Source organism: Sturnira hondurensis, unplaced genomic scaffold, assembly GCF_014824575.4.
Source record: "Sturnira hondurensis isolate 20B ecotype Veracruz unplaced genomic scaffold, ASM1482457v3 Scaffold0003166, whole genome shotgun sequence".
NCBI classification, from domain to species: domain Eukaryota; kingdom Metazoa; phylum Chordata; class Mammalia; order Chiroptera; family Phyllostomidae; genus Sturnira; species Sturnira hondurensis.
Window position 1 is genome coordinate 3347899 of NW_028075797.1, and position 5954 is coordinate 3353852.

General features: G+C 40.8%; 1 non-coding gene across 1 annotated transcript; it reads right to left on the reverse strand.

Annotated features, from left to right (window-relative positions):
- Positions 1–2154: 2154 nt before the first annotated feature.
- On the reverse strand, positions 2155–2357 carry LOC118984048 (small nucleolar RNA SNORA73 family). The gene has a single exon (XR_005065858.1). It is a non-coding gene; the product is annotated as a small nucleolar RNA SNORA73 family (small nucleolar RNA).
- Positions 2358–5954: the final 3597 nt, after the last annotated feature.

A 5954-nucleotide genomic window follows, 5' to 3' on the forward strand; every position in this document is an offset into this window, starting at 1 on the left:
TTCACTCCCACAACCTAATGTTCTAACATGTGTGGGAAGTGGAGCCCTACCTACGGCTCCTAGAATATACTGCTCCAATAGCTCTTCAAGAGCTCTTGCTGTGTACCTCCTTCCCCAGTTCTTTACCTCCCAGTGTGGACTGTACTCCTGAACTCCCACCAGCCCAGCCCACCTGCTGAAATCAGTTATTTTCTGGGAGCAGCAGGTTGTGGCTGAATGTTGAAAAGTGCCCCTGATTTGGTCCAGGAGAGGTGGAATTTGGAGAAAGAGGAACTGTACTCTGATGGCCTGAAAAATCAGCATTCTTGCAGGAGAAGGGATGCAGTCCTGGCTTCTGGTGATACATGCCTCAAACTGTAGAGCAAATACGGGAGAAAAAGGAACAATATGAGTCTCCTATCAGCCCAAGTGAGCAGTCAGTTGTGTTATTCCTTCTAGTTCCATTGCTTTATGGACGAAATCTCCCCATTTCTGTCTAAAAATACATTGACTATTGGCCCTGGTTTTTCACTGAGTCATGAAATTTAGTTTTTTCTGTGTTTTGAAAGGCATTTTAATTAAAATGCCTTTTTAATTAAAAGTTTGGAAAGGACATTTCCAGGAAGCTAAGTAGATGATATTTAAAACTAGAAGTTGAATACAGCTGATTATTACTTAATGTTATAATCATTGTATTTATCCTTTTCTCTCTCAATCTGTGTTCTTTTCCATTTAATACTTTGTTTTCTGTTATCATAAATATTATTTTTGTTAAATACTTTGAGCTTTTCTATTTTATTTAAATGCAATAAGAGGGAAACTTTTTCTACCAGACTAATGTTGTTTCATAATTAAACCTACTTAACTAAGTCAAATTCTGTGGGTTTTTTTCCTACTCGTGATATATTTAAACCAACAACTCTTTTTTGAACTCTGATTTTAGACTGGATGAAAGATGTTCTGGACTTACTTTCTTTTTTTGAATCCCTGCATTTTGGTATACTTTTGTATCTTGGAAGCTATACCTTACTTTTTTTCTTCTTTAACTCGTATTCCTTCAAGTTTTCATGGTAAAAATGATATGGTACAATATTTAAATTACTTATTTTAGGTAACCTTCATCCTTTTATGTCGATCAGCTACAATAGATTAAAATTTTTACTTCTAAAGTGGTCTTTGATAAGTGGTGATAACAGGCTCTGAACCCCTTCTCCATTCGTGCTTATTCTCACATCATACTCAATTCATCAACAAGTCCTGCCTCTTTAATTTTGAAACACATCTTGAATCCCTGCACTGCTCACCACAAATGCATCTACTTTTGTCTCTCCTATCACATCTTAAGTGCTTTCTTATTTCCACTAATGAGTCACTGCAGTCTATTCTCCACCCAGCAGCTCAAATGATTCATGTAAAATGCAGATGGAATCATGTTCCTCCTCTGTTCCACCCATTCCCCTAATAGCTCCCCATCTCCCTCAGAAAGAAATACATAGTCCTCTTCAAGGCTGGCAAGGCCCTGTGTGATCTTGCCCATGGTTTCTCCTCAATATCTAGTTTAGCCTTCCTTTGCTCTGTGCTCGGACAGTTCTGCCCCCAGATGCCTGCATGGCTCAGTCCCACATTTTAGACCTTTGCAAACACCCATCAGCAAAGTCTTTACTAACCACCCTGTTAAAACACCCCCAATCACCCAATCCTTTCACCTCATTTTGTTTTTCTTTGGAGCAATTGACGTGTTATGTATTTATTAGTTTACACATTTCCCGTCTGTCTTCCTCATTGTTTTGCTCATTGCTATGTCTTTAGTGCTTAGAAAAGCCCTAGCCACAGTCTATATTTGATGAGTGTATGGATAAACAGGTCCTAATACATTAGGTTTGCATGATCTAGTTTCCGAAATACTTTCATTCTGGCTAATAGTCTCAAACTGTTTCTCTGCTATAGAACATTCTCTGCAAACAAAGTGTTATGAAGAACACCAGTATGCAAAACTGATAAAACTGGAGTGACTTGACTGAGTGGAAGGGTGAGAGCTAGGCAGAGAGCACCCCTGTCCTGAGTTCCTTTCAGAGCTTCAGCCTCTCATGGAGTTGCTGAGTGTGTTTGAAAACCACCAATGTAGGTTATCTCAGTCAATCCCCATAACTACTGTATATATATATATATTTTTAGAGATGTTTCCTGAATGGTTTGTCTCCTCAGTCATTGTCCAAAGGGCTCTGAGAAGCTGTAGGAATATGCAGGCGCAGACTCAAGGCCCGGCTTTCTCTCCAACGTTGTGGAAAGGGACTGTACGTCACAGGGCAGAGCCCTGTGCTCCCCTACGCCACCTGGACAGAGCCAGGGGAGAGTGACCTCCCGGGTATTCACGTTGGTCCCCATAACTACTATAGAGAGCAGATATAATTGCCCCACTTTATAGATGAGGTAAAGTAATAAATAAGCCACAGGGCTGCAAAGTGGCAGAGCCAGACACCGACTGAAGTCTGCTCACTCCAAACCCTGGTTCCTTCCCTCTGCACTGCTTGCTTATTCCCTTAACTCTCTTTTCAACTAATTATTCTTTATTCTTGGCATCCTGTTTTCTTTCTGTGTCCTTCTCTTTACCCTGTTTGTAATTACATGCTTTGGGCCTTTCCTTTTAGAGACATTTCTGGCCAGAATCCTGAGAATTCCAATCATTTGTCCGCCGAGGTCTCTTTATAGATCTGGGAAATGTTTTCCCAATTATTTCCTTAATTATAATTTCAAGGTTACTTACCTTTCCTATTCCTCCAGAGATTCCTGTTAGTCAGAGTTTGGATAATCTCGATCTATTTTTAGGGCCATTACATTTTCCCCCTTGAAAAATGGAGAGCTGTTTGTTGAAATTCTGTTTGGGCAGGGAAACAATTTGCTTTTGAGCATTACTGGTTTCTTTCTCCATTGTGTCGTTATTCTTTTTTCTACTCCCAGCATGGCCTTTCAACCTGCATCTCTGCCCTTGGTCTCTCCCCTCCGTCTCACAGGGCTGTGTCTCTTTGTGCATCTGTTATGTGTATGTGCGTGGAAAGATTACACTTCAGATAGAAATTATCAACACAAATCTATTATTTTTCTCCCTTGTTCTTCAAATGGAAAATACTTTTTGTAGATCCTACAGTGGTTCTTTTTTTTTTCAGGGAATTGTAGCTTTTCTAAATGCTCATGTGATTTCTTCTGTAAACTCACTTTTTTAAAAGTATTTTCACATTTCTTCTGGTAGTTTTGGCTCCCAAGAGAATCCATAGCCAACACATGCTCTGCTATCTCCTTGGGAGCCCTGAGAAGGGAAAATCTTGACTCTATCCCACATAATTTAGCAGAACCACATGGTTTAGCAACATAAATATTTAAACAGCTTTAAGCTGATAAACTGTAAGCCTGAGACAATTTTACTTTCTAGAAACCTGATTGGCCTCTTTACCATGAAGGGTTAGACTTCCCCAGATTTCCGCCAACATTCTCTGATAGTTCAATCTGTGCCAAATTAAAAATTTTTACAGTGAACCCCTATATACCGACCACGTTAACTCTACCATTAGTGTTTTCTTAGACGTGCTTTGCTGCCTTCCCAGTTATCCTCCTGATGAGCTGTTAAATAATCAGGCTGACTGACTTTCAACAGAGGAGAAACTTCTGGAACCTTTGAGAAAATTACTTCTCTGAACTTCCTTTTCCTCATCTGTAGAATGTGTTTGGAGTAGATGGTGGTTTTCTATCTGTTTTCATGGAGCCCTCCAGTTCTGTGGAGGGGCAGGAGGGCGGCTGTATGGATGTAGGAAGAAGGGTATGAAGAGACATGCGTCATTTCAGCAGGCTGGGCTCCTGCTCCCTCACCACCTCAGCCAGAACAGTTTGGCCTCGTTCGTTTTATGTTTTGGGTTTCTATGTTTTTGCTAAGGGTAAAGGGAATTGTGCAGGTGAATCCATTTTAAAAACTCCTGGATAGTGTGATTTTAAGACTGCTTTTCAGCTCAGAGATAGGATGTGTCTGGTCTTTCTCACTAGCTTATAAAATTTTAGAGAGTATAAATGAACTATCATATTTGAGATACTCCTATGTGCCAGGCACTTTGCCAGACACTTTCTCACATTATTACATTTACTTCTCATAACAACTCTATAAGACAGGGATTGTTAACCTCTTTTTATAGGTGAAAAATCTAAGTCTTAGAAAGTTGACTTATTAAAGTTGCTTGGCCTGCAACTGGAGGCACCAAGGGGGAATGACGCACAGAACACCGACCTCATAGCAAGAAGGCATTTACCTGTTGGCATAGTTGTAAGCAACTGGGCATTTCACAAAGCTTTCTTTAAGGTGAGTCATGAAACTCTTGGTCAAAAGATCTTCTGTGTTGTTACCTCAGTGAGTTGTGAATACAGAATTCTCCTTTCAGTCACAGAGGCTGTTGTAGAAAAACCCTGGGTAGGAGAATCTAAAGCTGAGAGTTCCAACTGTGAAAAAATAGAGCAGGATGGGAGGGGTCATGGCCAAGGTCAAAGCAAACCTATGTTATCCCTTTGTAGAGTTATTTTTCATCTTTATTTTTGCTTTCTACTGTGTAGCTCCATTTCCTGTCTTGGAGAACTCTCTCACTGTGTGTGATGTTGGAGGATTGGAATGCAGTGTCTACAGAAATTGGAGACCTTCTACCTTGGCCCCTTGGTGGCCATGCTGTGGCATGTGGCCCCTGCTCAGCCAATTGGATTCCCTCTTCTGGACCTTTGTTTCTAGAAACAAGTAAAACAGATAAGGATTCATTAGAATTCATGCTAGGAAACAGTTGTAGAGCTATCTAAGGCAATGCACTCAATTAGCAGTGGTCATACCATCCTGTCCAAAGATGGTTGTTTTACCTGTTTCTTGACTCTCAAAGGTGTGGTTTCCCTCCCACCCTGCTAGGAATAGTAGACTCTGCTCCTGATTTGTTGCTACTGCAGACTTGCTGTTGCTGCTGTGCTCTGTTATGAAAATGGGGAGAATGCTCATTTATCTACTCTGTGTTGTACTATGCTTCCTGCTTTGAAAACAGCACATTTTTTACCCTACATTCTCACAAGGATGTTTGTACTGGTTGAGTTAGGTTAGTTTATGATGTAATAACAAGCAACGCCCGATTCTAGAGGCTCAAACACCAAAACTTAATTGCTCCCTCACTACATTTCCATTATAGATCAGTAGTGGTGCATTATTCATTGTAATCAGGCAAGGGCTCATGCTGATGAAGTAGCTACCATGTGAATATTGCAGGTTACTGTGGTGGAAGGAAAAAGGCCCTGGGAGAGTCTTCACCAGGAATTGAATGCTTAGCTTGAAATTGACATATATAACTTCTGCTCTCAGTTCACTGGCCAGAACTCGTCACATGGCTCCACTTAAGCAAAAGGAGTCCAGGAAGTGAAATCCTTCCATATGGCTGCAAAACACACACTTAATGGAAACAGTATCTTCAGCTCTGGTCTTATGTCCTCACTTTCTAGGCGTTAAAAATTTGTCCACATAGCTTAGTAAGGCCAGTTCCCATATCATCTTCTTCATTGTTCTCTTTCCACCCACTTTATAGGAGAACTTGAGCAAAGTTTCTCTTTACTTCTCTCAAAATTATGTATTGAATTCCCTATACAGCCACATGGCAACTCATGGGTATAGATGCAATAACTCCGTGGCAAACCTGGAATGGTGGTCCAGTAAGTTGGTTCCAGAAATTGCCAGGCTCTGAATTCTAGTTTGAGCTCATCTGGACAAACTGCTACAAATATGCGCACACAGACGTGCCCAATGGGTGTGCTCTGCACATGTGTGTGAGCCAGATGTCAGCTATAGTTTTGTTGCTTGGTCCCTTGGAGAGACTGAACTTCCCACCCTACTCTAGTCATAGAACTTCAAATTCTCTCCAAAGGATACAACTTCTCAGGGGGTTTAAGAAACAAGGTGGACTTCAGTGAAGATT